Source organism: Gavialis gangeticus, unplaced genomic scaffold, assembly GCF_001723915.1.
Source record: "Gavialis gangeticus isolate Ggan-Ray unplaced genomic scaffold, GavGan_comp1, whole genome shotgun sequence".
NCBI lineage: Eukaryota > Metazoa > Chordata > Crocodylia > Gavialidae > Gavialis > Gavialis gangeticus.
In genome coordinates this window covers 168,136,993-168,153,345 of record NW_017729024.1, presented here as the reverse complement: position 1 = coordinate 168,153,345, position 16,353 = coordinate 168,136,993, and the positions used below count along the sequence as shown (strand labels likewise).

The following is a 16,353-nucleotide window of genomic DNA, read 5'->3' as shown; positions in this document are numbered from 1 at the left end:
AGAGTGGCGGGGATCCATGCTCCATCAGAATAATCCAATTGAACAAAATGATTCATATTAGCAAGCACATCTGTCTGAGGCCGGAGCAGAACCCCGGTGTTAGTTTAATAAATGACGTTCATTAAACTCGGCTGAAAATATAATCTGGAGAGACGGATGGGGTGAGCAGAGCAAAGAATAAGCAAAAGGAGTTGGCAATTATCAGATGTCATTTGTTCTACTGGGTACCGCAGAATTGGGGCTTGTTTGCTGAAATCTTAATTTCATTCTGCCGGGGAGGAATCCATCAGAGAAGCTCATGCCACAGCTCTGACTCTGGTTCCTCAGACCCCGTCAGCAAACGGGGCATTTTTCTTTTCCCTTATTTTCCAATGAAAGGGCTGTCAGAGGCCTCCGCGCTGAGTTAAACAGCTGTAAAGCCTGACGGAGAGCCCAAGGACCGGAGAGCTGGATGAAACGAAAGGCATCACCTTTCCACCAAAAAGCTGCTTAGCAGAGTGGCTTGTGCTCAAGTGCAAACAGCAGGGTCAGCGCATGGTGATGGAGACTGCAGTCCTCTGTGGTTTTCGTGGGCAAAGAGACCCTCATTCACCGTCAGCCCCTGGCATAAGTGCAGGAAAGGCCCTGGATCAGGCAGAAGGCTCCCAGTCTGATCCAGGTGCATTTTATTCGCACCGTGCACAAGCGCAGTGTGGGGAGCAGTTCACTGGGCCATTGCTGCTGGCCCCCCAGGCACAGGCAGCTTCCACCATGCTCCAATGTTTTTACCAGCCAATTGACACAGACCCTACCCTTCATTGCTCCAGCCCCTCTACCCACAACCCGATTCTGTTTAGAGACCCACCGCACACTTCCTCAAGCCTGATCTCCGGGGTGGGATACAGCAGGTCCTGGGGCAGTTTCTTGACCCTTCTTTCTGGCCTGTGTAAACCAGGCAGGTTGTGACCCTCTTCTGCATGGCACAGGCTGAAGCTGTCAGAGGGATGGGGATACTGAAGAGCCCCCCACCCCTGCTGAAGCACTGGGAGCAGAGGAGCAGGCCACGCAGTGCCTTGCCATCCAAACACGTCTCACAGCTACTTCCAGCTCAGCGAGTTACTTAATGTTCCTGGCCATAAAATGTTATTTGAGACAGTGAAACCGAAGGGCCGGCTTTTAGCAGCGAGCAGTTCCTATTCCTCGTGAGGCAGAGCGGGGGTTTGCAAGCCCTGCTCCCGGGGATTTACGAGCTGTGCTCAGATATGGCTGAGCCCACTGTTTTTTACTTTGCCCGGCAGGGATTCAGATGGTCTTCAGTGCAGTCCAGAGCGATGTAGGGAAGATTTCGATATTTATAGACTTGCCAGCCCAGCTCTCTAGTCCCAAACAGTCGGAAAAAATGAAAAGAATAATGGAGGAGAAGGGAAACCTTGATCTCTTCAGCTCTCAGCGTTGATTAGTTGGTTGGTGTCAGGACCCTTCTCTTGTTCAGGGCAGGCTGGCTGTGAAATGATTTTTTTTTTCCCTCCCCTCCTCTTTAATCTGTCTCCTGTAGTCCCCCGAGGGAAGGAGGAGCTGATACCTGCCTTTCGGTAGCTCAGAGCTAATGAACTAATGAGCTTTGAACACCGTCAGGAAAGCGGTTTGTTCTGTGAGGCTATGAACAGGCATCGCATTTGTCCCGGGAGGACGTCTTTGGTTCCCAGATCATACAGACATACAGATCCAGTGTCCAGCTTCGAGTGTAAACACAGCTGTATTTCTCCTGGGAGAAAGCCTTTTATGCTGGGCTCCTATGGCCAGACAAACCCAATTTCCCACACTAAGCACCTATGAAGCATCTGAATGAACAGTTTGCCCCAGGACCATAGCAGCTAATCTGACTTAATTGTCACTCAAGCGGTATGTATAAATAACTGAAGTCCAAGCCCAGGACAGTCCATGTATGCTGCATGCTGGATAAAATGCACTAACAATTTTTTTCCCGGGACATCCTGTTGAACCTCTGTACGTTCCTGCCGTTCCCCCCAGGGACAAGCCTGTAGGGCTGTGTGCTGTCGCTTGCTGCCTATTGGTGAAGGAGCAGCATGGAAGAGTGACATGTGTAAATGACTGTGCCGCTCCTGTTTGGATTGGGGTCAAACCACGGGACAAGCAGTCCCGGATCAAACGAGGCATCTGGTTGCAGCCTGACCCTGGTGGGTAACATCACCTGCCACAGCTCAGGTCTAACCTGGCTGGAGGCAGGTCACTCTTAATGTCTAGGGAAGCCAAAGATGGTTTGACTGCAGAAAGGAAGCCTGGTACCAGTGGCTCAGTCATGGGAAATCAGTGGTCCCAGTGGCTGCCTAGCCCGACTTCAGATGAAATACAGTGGGATCAGTGCTGAGTTCCCCTGTACGTGTGCAATGGGATGTGCTCTTTCAACTTCATGACACCTTCAAAGTTGATGGGAAACTCATGCAACTGCCCCCCCTGAGGAAAATGCATAAATATGGGTGCTGGGGGATGGCTCAGAGGTTGGGTTGGAATTAGCCTTTTAACTCCAGACAACTGGTCCAGCCCTCTTGCTGGACCAGAGGCCTTCCCTCCTGGCAGTGCCTTGGGGCAGGTCCTTGTAAAATGAGGTTCTGGCTCTCAGCACCTCAAAAACAGGCACCTCCAAGGTGAGCCCCAATTCTCTCCTGAGTTGGCAGCACCATTGAAGAGCCCAAAAACTGACTGAGTGTCTAGATCCTTAGCTCCCATCCAAACCCTAGAGGCAGTCCTTCTGAGGTCTTTCGGAGGTACACAAGGCCTTGCTCTAGCAAGATGTGTTGTAAAGATAGAGATCAGCATTGGCATGAAGATCATTTTTAAGAACCCCCCCTTCCCAACCTGGGGTAAAACTGCAGGAGAAACTCATCAGGTATACGTCTACACATGCATTTAAGCATGCCTAAATTTAATGCGCATTAGCTTAATGTGCATTAAGCAGGTTTAGGCAGGCGTCTACACGTGCAGGCTTTAAAGCACATTAATGCTGTGTGTGGACTGTGTGGACTAAAGTTAGTCCCAAGTCAGTCCGTACACACACACATTAATACACTTTAACACATCTACATGTGCATTAATGTGCTTTAAGTATTACGCCTAAATTTGATACCTGCATTAAATTTAGACATGTGCCCTAATGCACCTTAAATTTAAGCTAATGTGCCTTAAAGCATCCCATGTAGATGCGCACATCAAGGACCAACTCACTTCAAAGCAGTGCTGAATGACCCCTGCTCTCAGCCATTTCAGTGGGATTAAAGTCCAGCTGAGGAAGGATAGGGCTTCAGGTGCTATTCTTGGCTTCACACAGGTCCTTTGAGGCAAGCTGTGTTCTCACTCTTGCAATTATTTCCCAAGCTCTCAGTTGCAGACAATACTTTCCTACCTCAACAGAGATCCTGCTGTGGCCCGGATCCCACAAATTTACAGGCCGAAGCAATGAAACCACTCACATCAGCAATATGAAAGGAAGTGTAGACTCACAATGCGAGGCTGGAGCTTGGGAAACTCATGTCAGTTCACTGGTGTGCCACAGGCTTCTTGTGTCACTTGGTCAAGTCACTTAAACCCAGCTCCAAAGACGCCTTAACCAGATCTTTTGTTAAACTCAAAATGAAATGTTTTATTTGTGTCTGGGGGCTGGACACAAAGTAAAGTTACACCCAAAACATGTTTTTCAAAGTGAAAAAAAAATTATAAGAACGTAAAATCTGCCATGTACTGGGTCAAACCATAATCCATCTTGTCCAGTTGTCTGTGTCACACAGCAGCGAAGAGCAGAGGCTGAAAGGGAGAGTGAACTGGGTCTGGCCAGAGTTTTTTTTCCCAGTCTTCCTCTCACTTTACCGTGTAGGAAGTTTGGATTCAGAGGCCATACTCCTAACTCCCCTGCTCAATAGCTACTGATGCCCCTTTTCTCCAAAAATGTGTCCAATCCCTTTTTATTTCAGCCAAAAGAATTGTATGAATTCAGCAAAAAAAAAAAAAGGAAAAAATTCAGGATACTCAGACCTCGTTTTATTAGCCGCCAAAATGATTTGGACTGAAAAAATACTTTCTCTGGCTTTAGATGGAGGCCATAGCAATACCTTAGACAGAACAGTGACGGTGCTCACACTTGGAAATGTTTTTCAGATTGGGCACTAATTCATTACGGCTGTGATCTCAAAGTGCTCTCAGAGAAGATGGAGGCTCTCCAAGTGATGTGCTTTGAGATCCTCAGACAAAACTTGCTACAAGGGCCTGAAGGATTCGGGCTATCTTTTCCTAAAGTCCACTGCAGAGTCACAGCCTCCTTGGTAAAAGAACCTTGTTTCAGAAATACCACAGAGAGCAAGGCTTCGGGATTTTTTTTTTTTAACAAAAAATTAATAAAGTTTAATAATTAATAGGCCTATGAAAGCTTATTGAGCCATCTCAGGCTTTAATCAATTTGAAATATTTGGGGCACCAATTTTCACCTTACCGCTCCTAGCTGGAGGTGCATTAGAGTTTTAGTGCAATTAAGACGAAGGAGGAAATATTTTTAGTTAATTGCACTGTGCACCTTGAAGGTAATTTGAAGCTGCGGGCAAAAAAATAAAATATCAGAAGCCGTAATTGAGTATTGCAAGCTAGGAGCATGTGGTGCTGGCTGCCTTGTGGTCTGGAGGGGGGCATGGGCCAGGAGGTACAGCGCAGCTTACTGAGCCCCTGGGAGATCAGGCTTGGGGGCGAGCAGAAACTGGGAGGTTTCTCTCCCCTGGGAATGATCCCATTAGCTGTTGGAGGCAGGAGATGCTGTGAGTGCCGTGCATGGCTGTGCGCAGGCTCCGAGACGAGCGCTGGCACCGGGCCATCTTGAAAAGGCCCCTGTTTTTGCCCTTCTTCCCAAGGGGGGTTGCAAAACTGAGAAGCGCTGGGCTACCCGAAAGCAAGCTAGGCAAATAATGGGCCCTATCCTGCTTCCTGACCTCGGTGCCAGAGCAGTTCTTGCCCCTGTTGGAGTCAATGGGAGTTTTTACCGTGGGTATCAGACAGGAAGAGGACTAGGACCCTATCTGCTCCTATTGACTCAATAGAGTCCCTCTGCCCTGCACCCAACCAACCTCAACCTACCCACTTCTTTCTTCCCCAGGCCCAGCAAGGCCCCTCTCTCCTTCCCCGGCTGTCCTTCCCCAATCCCTTCTCTTCTCCATCATCCAGAGGGTGGAGTCCCACTTTCGTGTTGTTTCCTTCAGCCTGTCCTGTTCAAGTGAGCTGACCTCCCTGCTGGTCCTCAGCCTAAAGACAGCCCTAGAAACCGGTAGCCTGGAAAGCAGGACATGCCAGGAGCCCAAACTGCATGGCAAGGCTGGGACCCACAACAGTAAAAGGGTCCCAACCAGCCCTCTGCATGTTTGGGCCCATCACACAGGTGGTGCAAAACCTTGTCTGCAAGCAGAGTCCAAGCTAAGGGCTGGGCACCGTGAGCACAACATGGTCTGGGGTATGAGTTAGGGCAGGAGCAGCCAACAAACCTGTTGCTTCTCTTCTGTGCAGGCTGGAGGACACGTGGATGCAGAGCCACGCACAGAGCCACTGGCTGCGTCCAGGGCACGTCCGTGGTTCATTCCTCCTGCCAGCCCCTCTCTCTGCAGCAGGTATGGCAGAGCTCGCCACTGCACTCATGGGGGTAGAGAGCCCCCCGGGCTGAGCTAATTCTTGCCATTGATGCATCTGGCAAGCTGCTTCTGGCCATCACATTCAATGCAAGACCCTGTATGACCAGAATGGAGCCAGGCCAAGATCCTGGCAGGCACCAATGTTGGAAATGTCTGCCATAATGCATCCCTACCTGGGGATGAGGCATAGATTTTTATCAAGTCCCTTGAGATCCTGATATGAAAGCAGCTGCAGAGAAGGGAGGGGGACGCCTCTCCCTCTGCCTTAGCAACAAGCCTGGCATATGAAAAGCATCGGGGTCACCAGCATTTCAATGAACCTGTGTCAATCCAGGGAAGTTAGAAGGACTAATCGAAGGGAAGCTCCATGGCTCACGTGCAGCTTCCCATTTAGGATTGTTTTTCACGCGCAGACTTTATTATTATTAAAGCAACATTATAAACGAAACCATCATTGTGGTGCTCAGGAGTTAGCAAAACTGTGGCAGCTGCCATTGAACGCCTCGCTGTCATAAAGCGCCTTTAGGAAGGGCTGAAAGGTAGCGCCTGGACAGCGTAATTTTGTCGCCCACCTTGCGTTCGGCAGCAGCAAAAGCCAGGACCCCGCATGCTCTGAGCCACATCCTGGCCCTGCCAACCGATACTTGGGTACTTTGCAAAAGGAGGAGCAGATGACTCCACTGTCCCAGCCAACGTAACGTTGTTTTGAATGTCTCCAGTGTTAAAGAGCTGCTTGACTCTCTTGCCCAGACAGCCGATGGCCACAATCAATGCACTGCAGTCACCGTGGTCCCATTCAGTAAGATGGTGCAGTTTTTGCCGGTACGTTTGCCGGTCCAGCCTTAGCTGCCACCACTCTGTGGTGTTCACAAGAGACTCCAAGAGCGCAGTAATAATACTTGGCTATACATTCAGAGTGAAATGTGCTCCCCATTTCCCCCTAGCGTGATGCCTGTCCCTGTCGGGCCTATACACCACCCAGTTAAGGTCTCTCACAGGTGTGCAGGTGCAGGTAGGGAAGGTTTGCCCAAATCAGGCAGCTTCTCTGCTTCTTCTCAGCTGAGACCCACCTCGTATAACACCCTTTCTCCCAAGCACGCTCCTCACACTTGCATCCCACAAGAGCCCCGTACTGACCCAGCCCCAGGAGGCCTGGGCTTTCTCCCATGCTAGCTTCTCCTGAGAAGTGCCTAAATCCCTGCTGTACCCAATGCCAGAGGCCCCAGATGTTCACCCCCCTCTACCGAACCCCATCAGAGGTCCGTGTCTCTCTCCCCTATCAACCCTCATCGTGGCCCCTTCTCATGCCAAATTGTTCAATCCCTTCAACTAGCAAAACCCAAGACATGCCCACCACCCAGGCACGGCTCACTCACGGAGCTGCGTCTCTCCGAAAGCCCTTTGTGTTCAGCGCACTGGATAAATAGATAAAGCAGAGGTCACCTAACAAGAGCTGCTTGACATTTTTTTCATCAACGCTTTCTGGACCAATAAAAAAAAACAACCTGAAAGCTTTCACCGAACAAACGCAATTTAGGAATTAAGAACCAAAGAATTCACTCACAATCCTGAAATACCTCTGCTCGTTGTTTTGCTTTTCAAATCCCCACTCCTGCACCTTGCTATAAAAAAGAAAAATCAACCTTTTCTTAGTTGTACAAAAGCAGCAAAAAGACTGATTTTTGTAACCCAATTTTTGGTCGAGGTGTCTCATTGGGAAGTCAGAAGATATCCATGGGAAAAAATAATGACAATTTTCTAAGTCAACATAAATGCTAAATTTTGTAGCATCATTTTGGTAGCTACAGTTTGATTTTTTTTGGAGAGGGAGAGAGCGAGAGAGAAAAGCATTATTTTTCTCCTCCTCAATTTATAGATGAAAAAACTAAGGGAAAGAGGTGACCTGTCTTAAATAGAGGGAAAGGAGAGGACTCAAGAGTGCTAGGCTTCTGTGTCCCTCTTGAGACTGCCTTCGGTCTGTGTCTATCTGTACATGTTTACTTGTCTCCATTTATGTGTCTGTGTATCTGCAGTACAAGTGGACACATAGATACAGTATGTGCGTATGCGCATACATGTATGCAAAGATATATGTAGTTTCCTGCTTTTTTTACTTAAATTTGTGACAACAATGCTTTGCTTCATTTCCCTACAATAAATCCATTGCCTTCCATGTGAAAGAAGGGAACGTGGTAGCAACACCTTCTTGGCTGATGCAAATAGCTAGTCTGTTCAGCTCCAGTCCCCAACACTGGTATGCAGCTCTTCCAGCACCTTGGACTCCCCGCTTCCCAATGTGCATGCTCTGCAGTGAGCACCCCCATGGGGCAACACCAGCAGCTGTTTTCCTAGTGCTTGTGTCAGGCAGGAGAGACTTCTGCTTCCTAAGCTCAGCTCCTAGATAGTGCAAGCGTTGGACGCAGCTGGCATATGCCAGCAAAGGAAATATTGGGGTATTGGGGTGAAGACAGTGTCAGATTTAACAAGAACGGGGTACAGGATGGCAAAAAAAAAAGCAAGAGAAACAGAAAGAGAAATGTTGCCTGGCCTCAACAGCAATAGACTTAAAGAGTTGGCAGTGAGGAGGTGGGCTACAACCCTTGGGCATGCATTTCCAAATGCATACACACACTTTGGGGGAAAACCACCACAAAGGTAATGGTCACGTTCCTGGGAATACCTACGCAGTCACACTGTCTCTCGCACTGTCTCATACAGACCCAGAAACATTGGCCATTGGGCATTTGGCAAACATCATGGAAAACATTTACTTCTTCACATTGGAATATATATAGATAGATAGATAGATAGATAGATATATTCCAATGAGTGTGTGTATACACACACACCTAATATACACTATGATGCTGATACACGCACACACACTTATTATACAGTTACGTGCACAATTTCTGTCCCTTGTTCATGCAGAGCCATGTGGGTATATAATGCATGGACTGCAGCCCTGCAATACCATTCATTCATATAAAATCCTGCAGCCCTGCAGAGTTGCAATGGAGGGGACTCACAGGAGAGAGAGTGTACATACTATGTAGATATGTATATATAGAGAGAAAATTTGCTTGAGAGAAAAAAATTAACAGTATAAGCCAATTGTAGCATCAGCTTTAATTTATATAGGTGCGCACATGCATGTGGGCAATTTGTAGCTGGAACACATTGCATTTTTATGTATATACACATGTATGTGTATGCACGCATACATGCATGCATATATGTACTCATTAGCGCATGTGCCTACACATATATACACATGTATACATTTACGTGTGCATTAGTGCTTGAAGCAGAGTCAGAGAGTTTGGGGAACCTCTGAGGGGATTGTCAGAGCAGGACATCATGGGCAGGGTGATGGGGTAGGAAGCTGACCCTCACAGTCCTGCTCCGCATGGCTCAGAGGAAAGGGAGCGGATGCCAAGGGCTGAACCCTGCAAGGGGGAGTGCATGACCCAGCCTTTCCTGTGCACACACTTATGGGAGTGAGGCTGTGAAACAGCCTGGATGAACCAGCCGTCTCTGCCCTCCTTGCTTCCACAGCCTGTGTTCATTTGTGATGACAAGCTGCTGCTTGGAGTCAGTGGGGCGGGCGTTGGCTTAGGGCTGGGATTTCCCACTGGCCATTGGGGAGTGGGTGGGATGTGGGGGGGTGCCAGTTATACCAGCGCTAGCAAACCACTGATCTCCTGATCATCTTACACACCCCCACCCCCACCACGAACACCAGTGTAAATAGCTCCACAAGGCACAGGGCAATTGTGGCTCAGAGAGCACAGCTCTCTCGCTGGATCCAGCTCTTGACTAGGTCCCTGTCCAGTCTCAGGTGGCTTTCCCGCAGTGTAAATATAGTCAGGCTAGGTACAGACATTCAATAAAGCCTGAGGGGGAATAGGTCTAAGTTACGCGGTTTTCTGTAAGAGGTGTAGTTTAGATCAATAGTGAACAGAGCGCACGTTCACCCTTCAGTAGGGGCGCAAATCTTAGACTAGGCTCTGCCATCTTTTAAACCGGTTTTGTGTGCCGAACTTCTGTTCTGTTACAGGTATAGACCAGTTTCCAATCGCTTATACCAGCAAAAGTATAATGTCTGTACCTGCCCTAAGTACTTAGTGGTGCAGCAGCTGTGTGGATCAGATGTTAACCTGTCCGGTGGGAGTACTGTTCCCTCTCCCGAAGTGCCAGAGGTCCCATTTCCATGGCAGGTCATCTCCTTGTCTTTGTAACCTTAATATCCTGACTCCCAAATTGGATGGCCTTTACCTTAGAGAGACCCAAAGTGTGTGCCTGTTTCCAGATCTGATGTCAAGAATTGCCAGGAGGTGTTGTGCATTTGTTTCCTGTTCCTTGAATCAGGGGAAACGCCTTCTCAAACCACTCGGGTCAAAGGCCTGTCCATAGCTCATCGAGCGGGCATGAATAAGCCAAACAAGTATCTTCCCCCAGTAACACACAAGAGAAAGAAAGATGTGATCCGCAGCATCTCCAACCACCCCTGACTCCCCATCTACCCATTTACAGCTGAGTCAACTGGAGATAACCTTTGGTACAATCCCAGGAGTCTCAAATGACTAGGTCTGGATCCATAGCAAGACACTGTAACCCACCTAAGCAGTCTTACGTCACATCGTGCTAAGGACCAGACTGTAAGCTTGCATTCCCTCCTGGCTGGATGGGTTGGCAGATGGGGTGGGAGAAGGAGAACTAAGATTTGGTCCAGTTCTCCTGCCTGTCCACATTCACCCACCTGCAGCCCTGCTGTATCAGCTTGCTCTCTCTTACCCATGCTACTGATATCTGTAGCAAGCCCTGTAGAGGAAGCAAGCTCCTTCGACCCTTTAATCTTCTGCACAAGGGACCCTTAAGAGTCCAATATGAGTAGTGCTGACATTATAAGGGTCACTGTGGTACCCATGAGCCAGCGGCCTTCCTACCAGTGCTAGCATAGATGGGAGAACGATTGTATCTTGACACTCCCTTGCTGGATGAATATATGAGAAAGGGATTGGAAGCAGATGCACCTTGGAAAGGTTCGAGTCTGCCTTCAGATTCTCGAGGTCAAAAGGTTTTCATCCTGACTGTGTTTGAGACACAACAGGGCCAGGTCATGACCTCTGCTACACCCCTCTCAATGCAGAAAACCCAGCAGAGTTGGTCCAGACTTACCCATGCTGGAATGGACATCAGAAGCTGGTTGGCACTGTTTCAAGGGAGGTCCACCCCTATCCTGTAGCATCAACTCCTGGCGTTGAACCATAGCTAATAGAAGGCATGGCGGCCCGCAGCCTTCCAGGGCCGGAGCCTCATGATACATGCCCGCAAAGGGACATCTCGGTCATGTGCATTGACTTTTCAGGAGTAGGTCGGTGCTGGTGAGCAATCGCCCTGTCTTTGAGACAGGAGGACCAGTACAAGCAGGGATGGGCCACGGAGCCAACTCCAGGCTTCAGCATGGGCAGTGACTCTTAAGAACTCGATGCTAGTTGTGCTTTTTCAAGCTAAATTCCCAAGGCAAGTCAAGCGACGTGTTGCCTGACAGGGAAGCTCTGGGAAGTCTAGGGGCATTTTGTGTTTCATAGACAAAGGGATCAGTCCCATGAAATCGGGTTGGAGCTTTTTTGTGTTTCATAAGCCAAATCCAAAGGACAAGGGAGTCAGTTCCCCTTTATTTTTCTTAGAGATGCTGCTCGAGACACCGTTGTACTGCTGCAGCCCCCCCAAATCTGCTTCCCGTTCCTTTCAGGCCTTGCCACGATTTGGAGCGGACCATCATGTGGCATCCCCCCCCACCCTCCCCATAAAGGGCTGTACGCCAATAAGCACCAACTTCTTGTTCTCATTAACCTCCATCCGTTACTTCTCCGTGACTCCAGCTTGTCAGGTGCGAACGGAGCAGCGTAGAAGTCCGTGAGAGGCTCTGAGAGGGCTTTGACTCAGCCCCTTAGCAGTGTGCACCCTCCCTGGAGGCCGCGGGCGGTGTGGGGAAGAGGCCGGTTTTAACAAAGCCGCTCGCGTCGGCAGCAAATGTCTTTTCCAGATTTTGCAAAACGATCTGTGTCTGCTCTCATCCATTCAATGCCCGCTGTCCTCAGCAGCCACTGCATAATGTTCTGTTACTGTTCTCTGTTGATCATGTGTCCACATAACCGTGTGTGTATTACGTGTGTGTCTTTGGCTAGGCCTCTTCCATTATTCTTTTACTTTTCTCCCTCCCCTTTTGGTTCTTTTTTTTTTTCTTTTCTGTTCGTTTTATTTTGTTGATTTTTTTTTCCAGTTGTCGGGAGGGTTTTCCTTTCTTTCTTTCTTTTTGCTCTTATTTTGTCCGTATCGTTTAATTGCAAATATTTTCATTAGAGCTTTTTGACTGATGCTGTGTTTGGTCCTTTATTATTATTATTATTATTATTATTAATTATTATTATTATTTTTGATATATCTTCTTTTCCCCACCTTTCCCTTTTTCCACACTATATATAAATATATATATATATATATAAAAAATCTTTTCTTCTTTTGTCATTCAATCAAATTCCAACAAAACCAACCAAGAGCCAGTCAAATCCACCACAGTCTCGCGCTGAGCTAGGAAAAAAGTTCACGTAATGACATGAAAGTGGAGAATACAGTCCCCCAGTCCGTAAGTTCAAATCAACTCGAAGTTGAAAGTGTGACATGATGGCGTCATGTAACAAGCTAAGAATTGGTTGCATGACATGCCGTCAAGTTTCGTGGAGGTGCCGTGATTGAAGCATTTTTCTTGGATGTTGTATCAGTTGATGATTGGCCAGTCATGATCACATGTGCCTTCTTTGACTTTGTGCTGCCACAATTTTTTGCTGTGCTCATTTTCGTTTCGTTTGGTGCTTGCAGTGGTTTTTTTTTTCTTTATTTGTTGTTTAATTTCTTGTCAGCATTTTATGCTTCTTTAGATGTCACGTAGAAGGAAAAAAAAAAAGATGGATTCCTAATTCTTTAGAAAAAAATGGGATTATTATAACGGTACAAATCATTTACCAAAAAATATATACTGAAAAAAAAAAACCGAGAAAAGAAAATGCGTGGTTGATTTTTTTGCACTTGAAAATCTTGTGATTTTATTTTTTTTCCGGAGAATTGGGGGCCTTTTTCAATTGACACCTTTTTTTCCCCTTAGGCTATTTCAAATCACTCTCCAAAATTAAAAACTGTAAATAAGAGTAAGCATAGTTGGAAAACTATAGCAATCCAAAAGAGCAACCTAGAGAAAAACCTCTTGTGTGCCTTTGCAAGAATTTCTAAATCTGAAGGGTCTGTGTTGCAGCAACTTCTGCCAAATCAATTGGTTGGGGGAGATAGCGGGATTGTATTGAGGGGGACAAAAATAATCCTGATCAAAAAGCAAAATGCATCTTTTTGTTTACAACTGAAAAAGGGTCCTTGACGAGTGTTTTCTTTTCTTTTTTATTCTCTTATTCTTATTATTTTTGGTGTCGTAATTGTTTAGACTGCTGTGTACGGTTTGCTGTTTGTTGAACCAACAGTGTGAAAAACCTGCCAGCATGGATTGATATTCCGCATGACACTTTTCCACCAGAGTGGACCTTTTGCAGTTTCTAAGTTTCTTGATGTAATAAATCACCGAGTGTATAAGAAGAACCTGCTTGCTAGAAAGAGATAAGAGCTAATCCGTAATGATTAAGCATCCTACTTAAATGTCAAGCCTAGTCAGATCATGATTACATTTTTTTTTAAATAACTTTTTTTTTATTTAAGAAATGTTAGCTTTACCTTTCCTTTTTTTTTATTTTGCAAAAAGTTTATTCAGGCTGATTTTTTTTTTCTTTTACCTCCTATAAAATTGCCTGTTCAAAGCGTTACTTCCTGACATTCATAAAGGAACATACATCATTGGCAGCTATTTCTCTACATAAAGTCCATACATCACTGGCAACAGCACCCTGTTAAAACGTAGCACAATTTTTCCTTGATGCCTTACCCACTGCAAAATCCCGTGAAGCGAGATTGTAATCTGGCATTGTAAAAGTGGCACTTAAAAGGAAAAAAAAAGTAGTAAAATGTATATATCTGTACATATACACATACATACATTTACGCTATATAGGTATCTTTATATCTATATATATTTACAGATATATTGTCATTATTATTTATTAAGCAGAAGAAGCAACTGTATTTTTTTCTCTATCATGATCATGACTATCTTGTTCACACTAGGTGCGTCTACACGTGCAGTTAACGTGACGGAATAAACTCTGGTGCAATTTGAGCTGGAGTAAACTAATCCCAACGTCACTGTCTACACAAGTATTTAAGCACAGTAACTTACTCCTCTGTCAGATAGTGCCTGTATCTGATGGGTCTATCCTACACAGGAGTAAATGCATTTACTGTGCCCTAATTGCAGTGCACTTATAGAAGGTGATGCTTTACTGCACAGTAAATTGTTCGACTGCGCAGTAAAGGGCATGTGCAGATGCGACCACTGATTCAGTTCCCAAGGAAGTCCAAGGGAGCCTTTCTCTTGACTTCAGTGGGAGCAAGATCATCCCTGCTACCTGAAAAAAGGAAAACTCAGAGCCCCATCCTGTCCCCATTGAACCTGACAACCAAACATGCATACACAATTCAACAGGAACAGGATCTGGCCATAAAAAAGAACAGGCTTATATTTCTTTTCTATATTTAGGTCTATGTTCTTTTCTTTATCCTCATCCCCGGCCCTTGTATTTGATTTTATTTTGATTTCCCCATTTTGATTTAATTTGCAATGATCTTCTTCATTTTTTTAGGGCAGCTGCTGAATGGGCCACATTTAGAAAATTAAATATATATATATATATATTAAAAAAGCGGGAACTGTTGGATTACACCTTTGACATATCAGCAAATATCAATCAAGCTGAAGACTTCAGACCTATTCTCTCTTTGATTGTTTAGACTGTAACATTTCTTCAAGAAAAGTATCACGTCTGCTGACTTGGAAGGACGCGCGCTTGAAACAAACAAACAAACAAACAAAGTAAATCAGAAAAGGAGCAAGATCAACCAGGATTTCTGAAGAGAGACTGATATCACCACAGCGGCTTTTCTTCAAACAGGAAATGCAAACCTGGATACTGAAAAAGGAGTGCCTGCTTGTCACCAAGGATGCGGCTACCATGTTTGACCCCATGGTAACGGTCACTGAGCATCTTTATCTGTCATTCCTTAGCTATATAGGGACCAAAGGACAAAACTTTTTATCGCAGACTTGTAGCTGTATGTAAAATATGGAAATTCTTTCCTTTTCTCTGAGCTGTTCCTAAAACAGTTTTTGAGAGCAATTATATGAAATATGTAAAAATTAAAAAAAAATGCTTAAATGCTTTTAAAACGGCAAGATAATAGTTCTTTGATACTTTGGGAGGTTCTTTGGTTATACATTAATTAGAGTCTATGAAACTTTCATATGGTTTTCTGTATAATACGTAAGGATCGCACTGGTAAAGGCAGGTAAGATGGATATCTGTGAAAAGCAAAAAAAAAAAAGTAAATAAATAAATACATAAATAAATACATAAAAAGGCATAGAAAAGAGAAAGGAAAGATGGTGGATATTAAAAACAAAACAAAACAAAAAGGGTTTGTAAATGCTTCTAACTCTCCCCATTTAAAAATCCTAATAGTTGTACAGAATTTAAAAAAAAAAAAGAAAAAGTTTAAAATACCTATATAATAGAAAAAAAAATTAGAGAACAAAAAAAAACACAAAAAAGCAAAAAAAAAATAATAATAATAATACATAGAAGTTAGCGTTAATGCTAAAAACAAAGATGTTGTAGAACTGTAATTTTTGTAGAGTTTAGATTGAGCATAAATTCCTACTCTGCCAATTGCTGTTGGATGCTGTTATTTATCGAGGAGAAAGAGGAGAGAAATGGCTATTTTGGCAGCTTTTTTAACTGCAAGCATTCCAGCTATTAAAAACAATAAATGAAACAAAACTCGATTCTTGTAGACAATGCAAATGGGAAAAAAAAACAGCTGTCTTTTTATCAGACGTTAGTTCTAACTTGAACAACAAAACACAGCTAAACGCTTCATGTCTTCATGATCTGCTGTCCGCAAACTCCCATCATCCTATGCTTCAGTAGCTTCCATATTTGCTCTAGAAACTGTCAGGGCAAGGGTTTAGCCTAGAACCTTAATCTTAAAAAATAAAAAAAAATAAAAAAAATAAAAATAAAAAAATAAAACAAAAAAAATCTCTTTGAAGAATTTCTGAAACTGTTTACAAGGAATTTTGAAAAACAGGGGGATGTTTAAAAAAAAAGATGCTGGCTCTGTTTTTCTGTAAATAAATTTGCATATTTTGTAGGACTTTTAATTGTAATGATAGAGAAAAAAACAAGGAAAACTATTTAATGAAAGCACGATATTTATCTTTGGTAAATGACTTTAGAGCAGTTAAAAAAATAAGACATTGCTTTAAAAAAATCTGACTCAGAAAAAAAAACAATGAATTATTTAAGAACATATATTTTAAAGGATATCATATTTCTTCAGATTTATTTTCACGGTCTTAAGACTTGATTTGCCTCATCTCACTTGTTTTTAGTTGAATGAAGAAGAGTGTGGTGGCTGTTTCCGATTCTTGATTTGATCTCGCTTGGGTTTTAGGTGTGTTTCTTTGCTTTTATTT

At 44.7% G+C, this 16,353-nt stretch overlaps 1 protein-coding gene across 1 annotated transcript in view; it reads left to right on the top strand.

Annotated features, from left to right (window-relative positions):
* The window catches only part of CELF4 (CUGBP, Elav-like family member 4), a 1,092,004-nt gene extending 1,075,856 nt beyond the window's left edge, over nt 1-16,148 (top strand). Inside the window, exon 13 of the mRNA XM_019518096.1 lies at nt 14,462-16,148. The gene's annotated coding sequence lies outside the window, so the exon portion shown is untranslated. The remainder of the gene's footprint in view (nt 1-14,461) is intronic.
* Nucleotides 16,149-16,353: the final 205 nt, after the last annotated feature.